Source organism: Panthera leo, chromosome D3, assembly GCF_018350215.1.
Source record: "Panthera leo isolate Ple1 chromosome D3, P.leo_Ple1_pat1.1, whole genome shotgun sequence".
In the NCBI taxonomy this organism is placed as follows: Eukaryota; Metazoa; Chordata; class Mammalia; order Carnivora; family Felidae; genus Panthera; species Panthera leo.
The window spans coordinates 84,341,922-84,360,714 of record NC_056690.1 but is presented as its reverse complement, the minus strand read 5'-3'; the positions used below and the strand labels follow the sequence as shown (position 1 = coordinate 84,360,714).

Sequence of the window (18,793 nt, the reverse complement as noted above, 5' to 3'; positions counted from 1 at the left end):
CCAATGTCAGTTATATCTCAATAAATCTGGGGAAAAAATAAAAGCATAAAGTGTAAATTATTAAAAAATGAAAAAGGCAATGAAAGCTTGGAGAAAATAAATATATGACAGAGCATTAGGATAAATCTAGTGAGAATGATCTGACTACTTTGAAATCCTGTCATTATCCTGGGTATCGATGCTTGAGTTCACTTCTGGTAAAAGTCAAGTAAGCCCAGGTCTTATAAACCCATTCACAGATAGTAACTATAAATCCCAGAAAAAACTAAAAAACTAAATGATAAGTAAACAAACACACAACTGCTGAAAGACACTAGAAAATGATCCAAAGTTAGCAGAGCCTTGAGTTCCTCATTGGACGAAGAGAATGGCCCCAGTGAGTTGATTGTTCCTACCACTTCTAAACTGAGGGCAGGCCTTGCCTGCATCTCACATGGCAGATACAAGGCCAAGAGAACACTTCACTGGAAAGCAAACAAGGAAACTGGCAAAAGGGAGTGTAAGAGATTGGGCCACAAATTCTATGCATTAACTCTGCCTAGATATCTGGTCAACCCTAAACACAAATCCTAAGGACAGAGTCCTAGCAGTATACACAAAGATACAATAGCTGAATAAAGCTGACCTGCTCCTCAAAAGTCTGACTTTTCAATATGAGAACAACTAAATTAATCACCTCCTAAAAACTAAACAAAATAGAAAGTCTCATTGGGGTAACATAACGGGATCCAGGTTCCCACAAAATAATTTTCCCAGAGTGCAGGGCACAATCTAAAATTGCATAATACGTGAAGAAATAGGGAGATGAAACCTATATTCAGTATTAAAGACAATTATTTGAGACTGACTATGAGAAGATCCAGGTTTTGGAATTACGAGAGCAGGATTTTAAAGCAGCTATTATAATCATGCTTCGTGACATAAGGAAAAATTATTCTGCAATATCTAAAAAGTAGAAAATTTCAATCAATACATAAAAACAAACAAAAAAAGCAGTATTTGAAATTTAAAAAGATCAAACAAAATTGTTTGATGTCATTAAAGCAGAAGAGAGACAGCAAAAGACTGTGAACCTGAAGACAGATATCTAGAAATGATTGGAAAACTAGACAGTGTTAGTGATATTTGGGCGCAATGACATACACCCATTTGGAATCCCAGAGGAAAAGAAAAGATGAATGAGACCGGAAAGATATTAGAAAAATAGTAACTGAAATTTTCTCAAGTTGACTATAAGTTAAATTTTTATTCAATGACTTTAGCAAACCTCAAACAGGTTAAGTAGGAAGAAAACTGTGACTAGACCCACCATAGTCAAAACACTGTAGATCCAAAATAAAGAGAAGATGTAAAAGCAGTGAAAGGAGAATGGCACTACATATAAATGGAACAATATTTCAAAGGATTCATGGTTTCAAAAATAATGGATTTTAGAGGATATTGAACCAAGATCTTTACAGTGGTGAATGAAACACACACACACACACACACACACACACACACACACATACGCACACACAACCCCCAAAAAACCCAAGCTGTCAACCCAGAATTCTATAAACCACTTCTAGCCTGAGGGTTGTTTCAGGAGAAAGAAAACAGTTGTCTCAAGAAAAAAGAGACAAAGACACTGTGTTATCAACAAAACCTGAGAAAATATTTATCAACTTATTTGAGCTAAAGAAATTCTAAACGATGCACTTTAGATTGAAAATCAATGAAAAAGATGGAAACATATATTTAAGAAGGTATGAGAACCATCAAAAATGCTATTGCCTTTTGCCCCATCTACTGCAAGAATGAAGACCAGTCTTGGCAACCAGACTGTCATTTCAGAAAATGTCAACATCACTCTGCAGGGCTCACTGTTACTCTGAAGGGCCCCAAAGGGACTTCGGAGGGACTTCATCACATCAATGTAGAACTCAGTTTCCTTGGAAAGAAAAAGAAGATGGGTACTTGGGTGGCTCGGTCAGTTAAGCCTCCAGCTCTTGGTCTCAGCTTGGGTCTTGATCTCAGGGCTGTGAGTTCAAGCCCCACGTTGGGCTCCATGTTGAGTGTGGAGCCTACTGGAAGAAAAAAAAAAAAAGGCTCCAAGTTGACAAATGGTGGGAAATAGGAAGGAACTGGCTACTGTTTCCACTATCTATAGTCATGTACAGAACATGGTCAAGGGCGTTAATCTGGGCTTTTGTTACAAGATGAGGTCCATGTATGCTCACTTCCCCATCAACGTTGTTATTAAGGAGAATGGTGTCTTGTTGAAATCTGAAATTTCTTGGGTGAAAAATACACCTGAAGGGTTTGAATGAGGCCAGATGTTGCTCGTTCAGTATCTCAAGCCCAGAACACATTGAACTTGTCTCAAACTTAGCTGCTTTGATTCAGCAAGCCACAACAGTTAGCAGCAAGGATATCAGAAAATTTGGGGATGGTACGTATGCTTCTGAAAAAGGACCAGTTCGACAGGCTAATGAATAAGATCTAAGTCGTCCTGCTCCAGAAACAGCAAGATGTCAGATGATTTTTCAGACTTATTTGTGATATTTTAAACATGTGATAAAAGCTGTATTGTACTGGGGCTTTCTTAAAACAAAATATAAATAAAGAAACTGCTATTGCATTTGCCCTCTTGACCTACTGGAATTCGTAATAAAACAAAAATTTTATATACTTAACTGCGTAAAAGCAAAAGATGATAATAATTTCATAGGAAAACCCACCAAAACAAGAGAAAAGGAAAAAGTGGAAAATGAGAATATAAATCAATATCATTGATAAAGACCCATACCCCACTAATAGGGAAATCCTAAAAGGGTGAGAAAAATGCACAAAAAAACCCTCCATAACAATGGATAAACACGTAGATAATTTACCAAAAACATGGAAGTAATTTGACAATATGGAAATATGTGCAAATCACTCTCAATCAAAAGATGCACACAAAAACTAGCATATGTATCAGAATGGCAAAAATTAAGAACTCTAATAACACTCTCTGCTATAGCAGGAGTATAGCAAAATATGAAGTCCTACAATCTAGTAGGACTGCCTCTTGTAAAATCCTTACTGAGGAGAATTTCAAAATTTCTAACCAAACTAGACATATGTTAACCTTTTGATCCAGGAAACCAAACTTCAGGAATTTACCCTTGAGATAAATCTCATGTAGAAAATACCCGTGTGTTTTTTGGGACATCTCGGTGGCTCAGTCGGTTAAGTGTCAGACTCTTGATTTGGGCTCGGGTCATGATCTCAAGGTTCATGAGTTCCAGGCCCGTTTTGGTCTCTGTGCTCCCATGCTCCCATGCTGTCTCTCTCTCTCTCTCTCAACAATAAATAAATCAACATTAAAAGAAATAATTTTCTTTTAGAAATCTCTTTTTCTGAAACTTCACTTTCTCATCTCTGCTTCTACTTACTTTTCCTTGTTTCCATACAGTTCTTTATAGGTGATGTGCAGTTTGGAACTCCGGTAAAAGGCACGCATGAGGATTTTACTGGCCTCCATTACAGAGCGTTTGTGTCAGATACGCGTGTGGTTGTCAAGGCCTGGGGCTTCCCAGTTCTTCCCGGGTGTCCAATGAAGCTGTCTGCTTGAGGGTATGTTTGTTTCCATTTTTATCATCCTGAGACAAGGTTAATCCTGGGTCCCTAGGGGTGGCAGAAAAGACTTCTCCATCGGGTTGGCCATAAAGTGGTCTGGAGAATGTGTGAACGTTCCCTAAGCAGAAAGGAGAGGGAGTGTCACTTTGAGCCAGGCCGTCTCTAAGGAAGGTGTCCCTCAGGCAGTCTGAGGCTGGTTTCGTGTTCTCCCCCGGGCCTCAGTGTCCTCTGTTCAGTTCTTTCCCAGCCCTCCCAGCACTTGGGGTGACTAGGCCGGCCGCCCGGGTTCCAGGTGATTTATCTGGGCATGGGCACCCAGAGGTCACACGTCTCAGACAGGGTCCCCACCACAAAGTGCTGTCCCTAAGGGGGGCACAGCAGAGGTGGCAGGGGCAGGAAGAAGGTGAGCAGAGGAGCCCTGTGGACCTCTCTGAATTTGCTGGCCATCTCTTGGAGGTGGAGGTTAATTTAGGGCAATGGAACCATCATATCCTAATAAAGCCAATAATATGGATACAAAAACTAGGTGTGATAATACTATCCACATTTGAGAAATGGGGAAATGGAGGCATGGGAGAAGATTACTTAATTACTTTATTACACCCCAAATTTCTTTAAAGCCCCATAAAATAAGTAAATGTTATAGATATATAACATTTACTTATTTATGTGTGTGTGTGTGTATAGGAATATATATGTATATATATATATATATTCCATACATATATATTCCATATACATATATATTCCATAATAAAGCAGATGTCTTAATAGTGAGATTATGCATTATTATTAACATTCACATAGTCACGAGTCATTCCCCTAAAAACAATCAGTTAATGTTAAGAAGCCAAGAAATGTAGTGTGTACATTATGACCTCCTGGGCCGTCCCTTCCTCTTCCAACTCACACTCAGGCGGCTTCACACCTCCGCGGGTATATTCAGTATTATTTGTTATGTGTGCAGAGAGAGAGGGGAAAAGGGAAAAGGTGGAGCACCCGAGAGAAAACTGAACTCCTGTGTGGTGAAGGCCAACCGACCTTCAGTCAAGTCCGGGGGGGAGGTGTGGAAGTGGGTTGGGCACAAAGCTGTCACTCTGTCTGTCCTGCTGGAGAGCAGCGCGTCATCTGTGGACCAACACGTTTGCACAGACAGGCAACAGTCTGTGCCCCAAACATGCTGCCCGGCTCTCTCCTCTTTCACCTGCAATCGCATGGCCCTTCTGGACTGGAGGAAGGCCCGGTGAGGGTGTGGGACGTAGCTACGGCCCCAGGACATTAGGTTTGGGATCTGGACTAATTGAGAGCCGTTTGTGATGGGAAGAAATCCCCTTTACAGGTGACAAAGGCAAAAATAAAAATATAGTTTGAAATTTTTCTTTGAGCTGGGAGGGCCATGTTAACACGATTTTGCAAACTGCACGTCTCTGTGTTGGAATTTTCAGGACCTTATGCTGCTTATCGCAATGTACATGTAAGTCCAACTCAATTCTCTGGTGGTAGTTGTTGTTGTTGTTGTTTTCAAGGTTTCCTTTTTATCTGAAATTACACTGCTGAGTTTTCCAAAGTACCAGACTCCCGTTATATTTCTACAAAGTTTTGTCTGGGTTCCCACACGGCATACCAGATGGTCAACACCATTTTTTTTCTCTTAATTTTGTTTCTAATGCTTTAGTTATCACTCCCAGCTTGCTGCCATCTATAAATCTTAAAGCCATGCCCTTATCTGTCTTCCTTCTGGTCATTAATTAAATTTTTAACAAGACAGGGCTCAGCGCCAACATACTGTGGGTCTTCGCTGAAAATGACTCCACTCTGTACTTTGATATTTATTAACATTCTTTGGGCTTCGAGCTACAATACAACTTGATTTTTTTCTGTGAAAAACTATTAATCTTGCTATGGCTTCTTTTCCTTATCTTTAAAACGGAAGGGATTGTATACTAGTAATTTTCCAGCCATCTGTGGTTTGGGACAGTTTGCTTTTTAATTGCAAATCATCAGTGGTCTATGCTTTTGTAAAATACAATAAAATATGAAATATGAAAAATAAAGTTGCTAGAAAAAGGACATATAAAAGAGAAACAAAACAATTTTATTATTAGGGCCAACAGACATAAAATCACATTCTGATAATCATATCAAACACACAATAGGAAAAAAAAAAGGATTGCCAAAACTATGCACATTATCCATTGAAAGTATGAGTGGAGGTAATTAGTATTGGAAATATGATTACAGTTATAACTTTTTGTTGCTCGCCCACCTTGACCAAAGACTCTGAGTCAAGTTACAATCCCTATTCTTAACTCCCATGAGCACATTTTAAGTCAGTTTCATGTATATCGATAATATTCTTCATGTTACAGAAGAACTTGCATTTTGTTTGTCAACCCATCTAATTTAGATTGAATAAATGACAATGCCTTGCTTAGAGGTTAATGTCTATCTTAATCTCTGTGTCTTGATTCCATAACACTCATAGTAGAAAATCCAGTCTTAGAGAGGTACCCAGACAAGACTGAAAGAAAAGAAAATAATTTGAAGTAAATTCAAAAACCTTTCAGGATTCATTTTTATCTGACATAAAGTGATTTTTTAGTTTAAAAATTTGTCTTCGGTTCTTCATCAGTAGTGAGTTCCAAATATTAATCTTGTAGACTTAAAATTATACTTGGATGAAAGAAACGGATTTCAAGCTTTCCTGGTGTGGATGGTTGTTGGGAAAATAAAATTCAAAATATTAAATTTGTGTTGGGTGATAATTTTTCACAAGTGGGCAGAATCAAGATTTATTGAAGTAAGTGTGCGTGTGTGTGCATGTGTGGAAATATTAAGGTGATTTTAAAAATGCAAACATTCTGGGAACAAGCCACATTGTATTTTGGGCCCTGATAAGTTGACAATATTGAACAGGGTATTCAAAAGTAAAATGGCATTCCTTACCATATTAACAAATTTGAAAATATGAATACATATTCGCAAGGATTGTCGTTGTATTTATGTACAGCCATTTAAGCCAAATCTCTGACAAACACATCATTAATTTTCTCAGGGTGTTGATTTAGACTTCACACTAGGAAAAACTACTACACATCTGCTATTAAAAAGTATTCATGTTTCTTGCTTCTGTTGACAGTGCTTGGCAGAGGTTGTTAAATCATAATGTTTATTTAAACATTTTTTAAAGATGTGCTCAAATTGCTTTTATTGTCGTGTAGCTTATTCATAACAACATCCCGTGCAGAAAACCGGAGGCTACAAGAGCTGTACAAATTACCCATCTATTAAGTGTCACTTGAATTTAAATAAGACCCATAAGAAATGGGTCTTATGATTATGGAAAGCATAATAAAATCAAACCCCAATAATTGAAAATTTCTGCTCATGAATGACTTTTGTTTTTGATCAATGTTCATTAAGCATCCAAGCAGAACTGCATACTTCCTTTCCTCTGCTTTCATAGAATTTTGATCATACATGTATGTATAAGGTCATTATTGCTGCTGTAACATATGACCATAAACTTGGTGTCCTAAAAAAACCCCACAAACTTATGGTCCTTCAATTATAGAGAGGTTTGAAATGAGTCCCACTGGGCTAAAATAAAGGTATTAGTAGGCCTCTATTTCTTCCTAGAGGGTCTAGGGGAGAATCTGTTTCCTTGTGTTTTTAGAGGCCACCCATATTCTTTGGTTCATATCCCCATTAACGCATCTTCAAAGCCGTCAACATTGAGCTATGGCTTTCTCATACTGCCATCTCTTTAATTCTCTCATCTCTGTTGGCCTTTTCCACTTTAAAAAAAAATGTTTATTTATTTTTGAAAGAGAGAACATGAGCAGGGGAGGTGTGGAGAGAGAGGGAGACAGAGGATCCAAAGTGGGCCCTGTGCCGACAGCAGAGAGCCCCGTGAGGGTCTTGAACTCACAGACTGCAAGATGGTGACCTGAACAGAAGTCAGATGCTCAACCGACTGAGCTACCCAGGTGCCCCTAGCCTTTTTCACTTTTAAGTATCCTAGTGATTACACTGGGCCCACCCACGTAATCCAGAATAATCCTCCCACTTCAAAGGCAGCTCATTAGCAATAGTTCTCATTAGTGCTCCCTTGCTATGTAGTTTAGCATATTCACGGGTTCTGTAGTTATGCGTGGACATATTAGGTGCGCAGTATCCTGCCTATCACTGTGCATTTCATCTTGCATGCTACACATTACATGATTATTTTCGTTGCTGATGAATTATTAGGTTCTTGGTAGTAGGGACTCCTCCATCATTTTTTCTGACAGCACAATTTGTGGCTTAATAAATGTTTTGAATGTTTCTTATTGTGTGTTTTTAATCTGCATACAAGCACCGGACTGGTAAATTTTGAGGAGGGAAACGCATTGTACTTCTACTTCCCCGCTTATATTCTGATTCTACTGACAACGAGAGAGAGAGAGAGAGAGGGAGAGAGAGAGATCATGAGAGCAGAAAAAGAAATTGAAATGGAAACTTTATTAGTGAGAACAGCTAGATTGGAGGGGTGTGGCTACAAATGGACTCCCTTATAGTTATGACCAGATATATCCAGATGTCCCTCCCATTCAGTCCCAGGTGGTGCTGGAAATCTCACATGGGAATCTGCCCTTATATTATTCTTGGCGTGAAGGCATGGATAGAGTATTTACTCTTGGAGGCAGTAGAGTGTGGACTAAGCCCACTTCCCCCTCAGATTCATCACTGGGTAACCTCACCCCCATGGGGAGAAGAGTAGAGCATACGTGAACAGTGCCCCTCCACACGGAAACCATCACTGTGGGTTGGAAACGTTTCCCTCTGCCGCCCAATGAACCGGTCATTAGACACACAAGTCAGGCAATTTACTAAAAATATTGAAACAGGTTATGAATAAAGACAAACCAGCATTTACGTTTGAATGTAAATATGAATTCTTAGAAATCTATTAAAGTCAGTTACAAAACTTGACAATATTATATAGTATTTTAACTATTTTGAACTCTTTCGGAAATGGGACATATACTAGTACATTGATTTATAAGAAGGCATTTTCCAAATAATCTGCTCCACTCCTCGTTCAACAAGCATTTAGTTTCAAACTATTTATTTTGATAAAAGCTGCCTTACATATAAATATAAATGTATATTTATATATATTTATATATATCCATAAATATATATATGTTTATATATATATTCATAAATATATATATATATATGAGAGAAAGAGAGAATAACTAAATAGGACATTGATCTAAACTATGCAAAATAATGAGAGGAACAATTAAAAATAATTATCTGAATATGTGTATATATATATTCTTGTTTTCCTTTATACCAGAATCTATAAATTGCAAAATATGTTGTAAATAAAACATGGCATCTATGTATAAGGTGTGTGTTAGGAAAGCTTTCTTGCCTGGAATGACACACTTTGGGATGGGAATGTGCTAACCTTTGCCATGCATGTCTCAGGAACTTAGCAAAGGTAAAGAGGTAAATTGAAATAAAGAATAAATGAATATAGGGCACCTGGGTGGCTCAGTTGGCTAAGCGTCTGACTCTTGGTTTCAGCTCAGGTCATAATCTTGCTGCTTCACGGTTTCGAGCCCTGCATTGGGCTCCGTGCTGGCTGTGCGGAGCCTGTTTGGGATTCTCTCTCTCTCCATTTCTCTCTGTCCCTCCCCCACTTGTACTGTCTCTGTCTCTCTCAAAATAAATAAATACACTTTAAAAAAAAAGAATAAATTAATATCTACAATGGGATAAGCAGGGAGTCATTTCCATCTGGTTGGAGCACAATTTTCTGAGTTCAAATCCAGCCTCTGCAATGCATGGCTTTGGGCCAGGTACTTAATATCTCTGTACCTCAGTTTCCTCAAGCTGTAAAAGGATTATAATGGCAAGAACCTTCCATGAACTTACCTCAACTCAAATGCCAGTTGAGTTGAATATGTGAAGCTCTTAGAACAGCATCTGTCATGTTTTAACCTATTATTTATGTTCATAGTAAAAGAGATAGAAGCTCAAAGATTTATTCCATGATACAAAATTGGAAAAATACAGGACTTGAGCCTAGTATTCATTCTTTACTCTGTGTCTAAAATGGCAGAATTATCTTCAAGATAGATATAGAAATAGATTAGATATAGATATAGATATAGAGATAGAGATAGAGATAGATACAGATAGATATATTCCTAGGATTTGAGAATTCCACTTTATTTATTTATTTATTTATTTATTTGGGGGAGAGGGCAAGGTGGGTAGGACAGACAGAGGGGGACAGAGGATCCAAAGTAGACTGTGCACTGACAAGCTGACAGCAGGAAACCCCAATGTGGGGCTTGAATTCATCAACCATGAGACCATGACCTGAGCCAAAGTCAGATACTCAACCAACTGAGCCACCCAGGTACCCCGAGAATTCCACTTTTAAAGCTCCGTATGTGGGCTTGCATGAGCATGCGCCTATACTGAAGTGTTTTTATGACATTCAGTTTCTTGGGTTCTCTATTTTTTTAAGCACAAAACCACAATTTAACTACCAAAGACATACAACATCTATGATCTCAGTGATGACCCAGAATTTCAGGTGATTTCCTCAGGATTTCCACAGGATTCCACTGAATTTGTTTCTGTTTTGGGGTTGTGATATGTCACCTCTCCTGCCTTCTCGTGATAACAGTTGCTAATCTTATCTGCATGTCTGCAGCTTGACACTTTTTCTGGTTGATTCGTCCTACACTCGGACAGAATCTTCCCTCAATTTTCTAGTATATCATTAATGAAAGATCATAATATAATGTAATATTTTCTTCACTTTTTGGGCCTATTTCCAGAGAATTTTAGCATGGTGCAGGTATTACCTAAAAACTTGAAAAAAATTGAATTAGAGATTCTTTTTTTGGCCCCTAGCTGCTGTCTCCTTAGAAAACTTTCTATTTCCTCTCCTTGGGTGTCACAGAACTCAAAATTCTAGTCTCTTCTGAGTGTCAAACAGGGGGCAACGTCAGCTAACTTCAGAACTGCCACTTTACATCAAGGGCCACAGAGAAAATAACTTCTAACATCATTTTATATTAATTAATTAAATTAGATATTGGGGCCATGAATATAATCATGATACAAACAGTATCCCCTAGGAAGCAAATATTGAAAGTTATATTATTTTTACTGTTGATGGATTTTTGTAGCTATTGACCATTTATCTATCTAGTTTCTGAATAATATAAAACAGTCAGATCTTCTAGTGTGATAGGAACACAGATAAAAAGAAACTAATATTGGGGTTCCCGGGTGGCTCAGTCAGTTAAGTACCCAGCTCTTGATTTTGGCTCAGGTCATGATCTCAAGGTTTGTGAGTTCAAGCCCTGAGTCAGACTCCACACTGACAGCAGAGAGCCTGCATGGCATTTTAACTCTTTCTTTCTCTCTGTCCCCCTCCCCATGCTCATGCTCGCTCTCTCTCTCTCTCTCTCAAACTAAATAAGTAAACTTAAAAAAAAAAAAAAAGAAACTAGTATTTGTCAAACTTAGTTTTTCAGCAGTGTGATTTTCCTTCTGAGAAACTTTTATGTACAGAAAAAAACTACCTGAAGTTATTTGAGATATAGATTACCATTCTGTAATCATATCATAAATATGTTTTAATTTTGCTTTAAATTCAACTCAAAAACCTCATTCTCTTCATTTCATTTATAATGTAGTAATTATATTCCTTCAAGTACTTTAAATTATATTCTCAGACATAATATATGTAACAATTGCATGGAATTGTGTGTGGATATAATAGTACTCAGGTGTAGCCAGAAAAAAATTCTTACAGATATTTTCATGTAGTCTAAGTAGTTTTTCATGCCTCAGTTCTCTTTCTGGCTCTGGATCACAGAGTTAAAGTTGACGCTCGTGGCACAATTATGTGCATGGTGTTTTGCGTACATTGGATGATTTAAGCTCTGTACAGTCAGTAAGGCATATATTTTTCTTCCGTTTTCAAGAACTAGGAAAGTGTCCCCTCAAATCTAAACAACTTATACCTCGTCATAAAGCCAATGGATGGTAGGCAGGAATAGAAGCCCGGGTTGATCTGTGAAAGCCACAGTCCTCTCCAGGACAACATGGGGCTTTGTTCTTTAATAGACATCATTGAAATATTGATTGAGATGCTTTAGCCAAGGCCCAGATTTTCAGGAAGAGAAAGAATCCATCGTCTTGTGGGAACTACATGGATACCGTGGTAGTTTTAATATGATGATGGCGCTCAGTGCAGGAATGCTGTGGTTCAGCAGAGGAATCGAAGGAATTCCCATCAGTGTGGGTAATATTTAAGGGGCACTGCGTAGAGGAAAGATCTAGATCTTAGGAGGCGGGCATTTCTAAAATGTAATACTTGGCCTATTTATTTGTAATATGACTTGGGAGAGTTACTTAACTATTTTGAGCCATAGCTTCCTCATCTCTGAAGTGAGAATATTAATACCTACTACGCAGTTTTATTGTAAGCAAGATTGACACAAAGACACGTTAAATAATGTGGGTGTGTGTTCTCATGTGTTTGAAAGTATGTACTTTTATAATCTATTTTAATGGAGTCTAAAATTATCTATTTAATGGAGTCTGAAAATAATCTTTTTCAACGTGTGAGTTTTTTTTTCTTTCTATGCAGTTCAATAAAACAATTGCTACTTTATTTTTAAACATGACTTTGCCAGTTCTAGTCCTCTCAGAAAAAAGTGACAGGTTCCCTGTACACACATTTGGGGGAAATTATGAAGCAAGGCCAGTCTAAGTCACTTAGAAAGTAAAAACACAAAATATGTTAAATTAAGCTTAATATTATTAATTTCAAGTACAGAATTCTTACGTCTTTTCAAGACTTCGTTTTATTCAAGGACCAAGTCACTTTTGAACATACAACATACCCGTTCTCTCTTTCTCTTCCATGAATATTTTTCTTATTGGTTCTCTCCATTTCTGCATGTCTAAAAATTTAGTGTAGCTCGTATTCAAGTTCTTGATCAAATGCACATTTAGGTACCACAACACATTCGTATTTTGTTTTGTAATGTGTGTTGATTTTTTTCCCCCTCTTCAAGGCAAGGGTTTCAAAGCATGGTGATTTTCCTCTAGAATAATGATGGTTGTGGAGCAAGACAGTTTTGAGTGCCACACAGAAAGTGACTTCTTTCATGCCAGCTGTATTCGTGTAAACATGCTTTAGAGAAGCTTTTGGTCCACTTTTCCCACCTAATTCACTCATCGGTCGTGGTTTCCTTTGTCCTCCACACTTCTTTTTATCTATAAAGGAGTACCGTCTGGTAACACACAACAGTAAAATCAAACCCTGCGGAGCACACACAGAAAACACTCCCTCATGCTCCCTCCTCCCAGCCAACATCTGCTTTCCTCTGCTGTTTGGAGTGACATTTTGAAGGGAAAAGTGGAAACCATAGTAGCGATTTGAACTAGGTTAAGCAATTTTGATGCCCGATGAAGGCATCTGTAATGAGGGTTTCAAGTCACCAGTATAATCAGCGTTTGCTTATGTTAAAATTCTACATCGTAGGCACTGAATTTATATAGTTCTTGAAAATCATTTTTTTGTTTTTCACTAGCTCAGTGCCTCTTGTTTACTGGTAGTAACGAGTTAAATTTTGGCCGGCGAAGGTTTGTACTGCGTTACATTTCTGAAGAAGTCGAGTCTTCTGAGCTATTGGAATATATTTGTTTTTTCTGAATAAAAATACTCTTTAGCATGGGTAGTCACATACATCATCAAGTACCTAGTAGTACATAACCCCAAGTGCAAGTGCTGACCTTTGTACAATGAAATAAATACATTGTCATTCTCTTTATTGAACTCTTGTCAGATAACTCTCTTAAAGTTTAACTATTGCTTCTCTGGGTTCATCCTTAATTTTTCCACCTTTGGGGTTGAGGGAATCAAATAAAAATCAAACATCATAGAAACAATTCATGAAGGATGAAAGATTAGATTTTTTTGTAATGGTATATTTTTGAGAATCTAGGACGATTAAAAATCTAGAGCTGGAGGGATGCATATCTGTATATCTATATCTACTCTAGAGTTGTTGAACTTATTTGTAATAGTTTGGGGCTAGTAATATACTATACATATATACACACACACATACACACACATACATATATATATAATATATAATATATTATATATGTATAATTAGTTGGTGGCTAGATATTCACAATCCTCTTTTCTTTCTCTGATCAGACCACATCTCCCAACATTCCCAACTTCCATGAGAATAAAGTGTGAGCAACGTGACATGTGACTGGGTTTGGACTATGAATTGTGCGGAGAAATAATGACCCGACCCTTAACAAGTGTTATCCTCACGTTTTCTCTCTCTCTTATCCTTGTAACTATGAGTGAAGAACTTCAAAATGGCAGAGCTACAGAATGGACAAAAAACTCTTGAGCTGCACACTTGGTATCGTCTGCGGCATGAGACGGAAAAAAACACTGATCTGGGGGAGTGTTTGTAGTGAGGGTTTGTAATGAGGGTTACAGTCACACAACAGCCAGTGTGACTTATGCTGTTTAGTATAACAGGCACGTTCTTAGGTTCGGTCTCTCCTAATGTCGAGATAACTGGGCGATCGCTTGTTGTTCAATGATTATTATCAGCAAAATGACAGAGAAGATATATCTGCTGATGTGATGAAAATTGAACCCCACTCCTTATGACATAATTAATGGTTTTCTAAGGGACTCCTCAGGAGGTTACAACTTAACAAGTAGGCAGGGAACCCTCTTAAATAACTCGGTAACAGTCACGATTAGACAGATTCTTTTTAAATTGTAGAAGGAAGTAAAAATCTCTCCCTACAAACACTAGACCCAATATTCCAGAGTTTCAGGTGATTGCAAATAGATTTAACAACACAGTCATGACATAATCAAAAAGTAAATATGATTAAAATGCTGTTCATCAAATAAAAAGTCAGGCTATCATTAGAGGTTGTCCAAGCCTAAAAGAAGTTGAGTCCCTCCCTGGCAACTAAGTCCTTCAGAGGTAGTTCAATCCTGATAAAAGATGAATTTTTCCATGGAACACATTTTCGATCTTTAAGTCATACTTGGGCTTTCCAAGTTGCTTGCTTCTTCATTTTTTCTTCTTGAATTTTGTTAAGAGGATGAGTGTTCCGTCCCCTCTTTTACCACGTGGAGGTTTTCTAATTATCCCCCAAGTCCCAAAGTAACTACACTCTTCTGCATGAAGCACTCCTGCTTCCTCTAAGCAGCACTGTGTGCTCTCTTCACTGTGTCGTTAAAGCAAATTGTAAGTGCCTTCCCAGCACTTAATACTTGCTGATATGATTTACACCTGCCTTTCAGCCGAAGGTGTCTCCATTTATCCCTGGAACATGGGATATAGAAAGAGGTAAATTTATTTGTTCTATTTATTTGCAGCCCAGTTAGGGGTTTGCTTTTTCCTAGTCCCATGATGGCACAGGATTGCATTTAAGCCAAGTGTATAGAAAGAAAAACTCTCTCTATATATACATTCTTTATATATATATATAAAGAAAGGTTATCCATATAAAAGATATATATACATATATAGTTTTACATAGGTAAAAGAAAAAGTATATATATAGTTATATATAGAATATATATATATGAAGAAAAGCTATCCATGTAATAGAAAAACTACACATATATATATAGTTTTATATAGGTAAAAGAAAAACCATATATATAGTTATATAGAATATACTATATACATTCTTTATATATATAAAGAAAAGCTATCCATGTAAAAGTATAAAATTACATATATATATATATATATATGTAATCTTTAAACGAAAATTCATATTCTCCCCACCTAAAATTTAAAAACTGAAACTTTTGTTATATCCTTTTCTGATTTTTAAGATAAACTTTTACAAAGTACATATCTTTCTTAGACTTTTCACCGGTTTCATTTTCTGACCGACTCTTCTCCAACTTCTGAGAGGCAATTATTACCGTGAATTGATATATCCCTTTTTTGTTCTTTTTTAAGGCAACATTATGTTTCTGATATTCGTTAGGTTCTGGGCCCAATTTTCAAGGTGTGTGGAGGAGACTGCCTTCACAAAACCAAACAGCTCCATTCAACTCAATAATGATACTATTTACTTGAAGGGCTTAGTTCCACAAGACTGCTTTCCACTTCTGTCCTCAATCATAAGCCCAGGTTGTTACCCATACTGCCGACAGAGTAGCTATAAATCAGAAGTTCCTAAAACAGCCCCCCACTTGGGTTAGATTAATTTGCTAGAGTGGCTCACAGAACTCAGAACACCCATTTACTGGCCAGATTATGGATGTATTACGAAGGGTATTAGAGGATACATATCAACAACCAAATGAAGAGGGTACATAGTATGAGGTCCTGAATAAAGGAGTTTGTGTCTTCATAAAGTTTAGGACCTGGCATGGTGGCGTGTGGGAGCATGTTTCCCCAATATTGAAGTTCTCTAAACCCCTTCCTTTTGGGTTTTTATGGAGGCTCTACTGCCTGGACATAATGGAGAACACATAGGCCATTGGTGATGGATTCAACCTCCAGCCCTCCTCCCCTTCCCAAAAGGTCCAACCCTCTAGTCACTGCTGATTCCTCTACCCCTGCCACAAGTCCTCTCATTTAACACAAACTCAGTTGTGAAGGAAAGGGGCTTGCTATGAATAACAAGATGCCCATTTCAGCTTTAAAACTCTGAAGTGTCTTTAGGAAATAAGGACAAGAGACTATTAGGTCAAAATATGTTCCCATTGCTGCTGTGGCCCAGGAAATTCCAAGAGTTTAAGAGCTCTTAGCCAGTCACCTGAGACGAAGACCACATATATGAATCACAACATCAAAGATGTTTATTTATATTGATACCTGAAGACGTAGTTTATTACTAGAGCTCTGTGTATCCATATTTACCAACTGTATGGTTTTATTTGTCTATACCGTGATTTACCGATACATTTCCATGTTGTTGAGCATGTTAAATATTTCCAGTGTTTTTGTTTGTTTTTGAGGGTCAGTTTCACAACGAAGATACCACAAGGAAACGTGTTTATTTATGCATGTGTTTTTTTAAGGTATATACCAGAAATGAAAATGCTAGTTAATGGAATATATTTTAAAAATGCGGGGGCGCCTGGGTGGCTTGGTCAGTTAAGCGTCTGACTTCGGCTCAGGTCATGATCTCATGGTCCGTGGGTTCGAGCCCCTCGACGGGCTCTGTGCTGACAGCTCAGAGCCAGGAGCCTGTTTCGGATTCTGTGTCTCCCTCTCTCTCTGCTCCTCCCCTGTTCATGCTCTGTCTCTCTCTGTCTCAAAAATAAATAAACGTTAAAAAAAATTAAAAAAAAATGTGATACGTGTTTTATATCAAAACGTGTGTAAAATGAATATGTATTATATATTTTAAACCACAAAATAGCGAATATGTGCAGCCACTGCCTAGAATAAAATGTAGAAGATTGCCATATGTTGGACACCTCATTAACCACCACTCTAAAACACACACATATTGACCTTTAAAGATATAACCATTGTCTTCATTTGTGTTAATGTTTTCTTTTATTTTCCTTCATTATTTTATTTTCCTTTATCTCATTTTATTTTTTTGCATTTCCCATACATGCATGTGTGCTTATTTATTTTTTTAAAGATTATTTATTTGTATTGAGAGATACAGAGACGGCACAAGTCGGGGAGGGGCAGAGAAAGAGGGAGACAGAGAATCTCAAGCAGGCTCTGTACTGTCAGCACGGAGCCCGACGAGGGTCTCAAACTCAAGTCGTGAGATCATGACCTGAGCCTAAGCCAAGATGTCAGATGTTAAACTGACTGAGGCACCCGGCCACCATGATTAATTAACGAGGACTATATCATTTGCTATTTCATTAGATTACTTTGAGGACCACATGACCTTTACCATGCACTTAAAATTAGGTTCCACATATATAAGCCTCATACAAGTAGTATTTGTGACTTTGTTGTGGTTGTTGATCTTATTATTGCTATCATTTAGCACGTCTCCCTGTGCACTGTGTAGAGTTACTCTAGGCATATATATAGGCATAGAACATCCGGACTGCAGGACATTCAGACGCATTCAACTATACCAGCTAATACAAAACTGCTTACCCAAAGTACTTGCGCTAAGTGCAAGTGTGTATTAAAAAAAAAACAAAACAAAAAACACGTCTTGTTCCGTTTCCTCATAATACTTGATATTGCCAGACTTTTTCGTATTGGCCACACTGAAAGGTATTAAAGTACCTTTTTCTATGTGTTTAATTTGGACTTGCCTGATGAGATGTTCATGGGTGGTTTGTTTTTTCTCTTTTGTGAAGAACCTCTTTAAGACTTTGGACAATTTTGTTGCCTTATCGTAGCATGGAAATGCCTTATGTATTGTGTATATAAATTTTGTGTCAGTTCGTGTATATAAATCTTGTGTCAGTTTAAGGGTTGCAAGTAACTTATCTGAGTTTTTGTCTAGCGTTGTCCTACTCTTTATGGTGATATTTCATAAGTACAAAATTTTAAATTTCGGTACAGTTGAATTGTCGTTCTTGTTTGTACTTTCTGTGTTTTGTATAAAAAATACTAACCTGTCGTATATTTCAATATCTTAGAAACCGATACAAACAGAAGGCAGGGGGAATCAGAAGAGAAAATTAATGATATAATATAATAAGTAACATATTTTAATAGCCATAATCACACATAATTTAAATGCATAAACGTTTGAATTATTATTTTATTGGATTTTCTTATAGGAGAGTACACTATTCCAATGGATCACAGTAACTGCCACACAGATACATTGTTCTAGCATATTTTCATCTTAATATTGCAAACAAAGGTAAGAAATAGGAAATTCTGGTGGTGAGGGAAGTGTTGCTGATAAGAAAAAATGTCTGTTTTTACAAAGCAATTTTTGTTAAGGTTTCAACAGTTTTTCTAATGCATCTTATTTAGTAGACAGTTCGGGTCAACAAAACCTGTTGGCTAATTAAACATAAACTCAACTTAACTGGCCATGTAAGTGTGGATTTATTTGTGGGCTCTCTTTCCTCTTCCATTGATCCATGTGCAACCTGGATATCAAGACATAACTGTTGTGCGTGCTCTCTCATGAGAGC

The 18,793-nt window shown here is 37.4% G+C and overlaps 1 pseudogene; it reads left to right on the top strand.

Moving 5' to 3' along the window:
• The first annotated feature begins 1,799 nt into the window (after positions 1–1,799).
• Positions 1,800–2,481, top strand: LOC122203827 (annotated as a pseudogene).
• Positions 2,482–18,793: the final 16,312 nt, after the last annotated feature.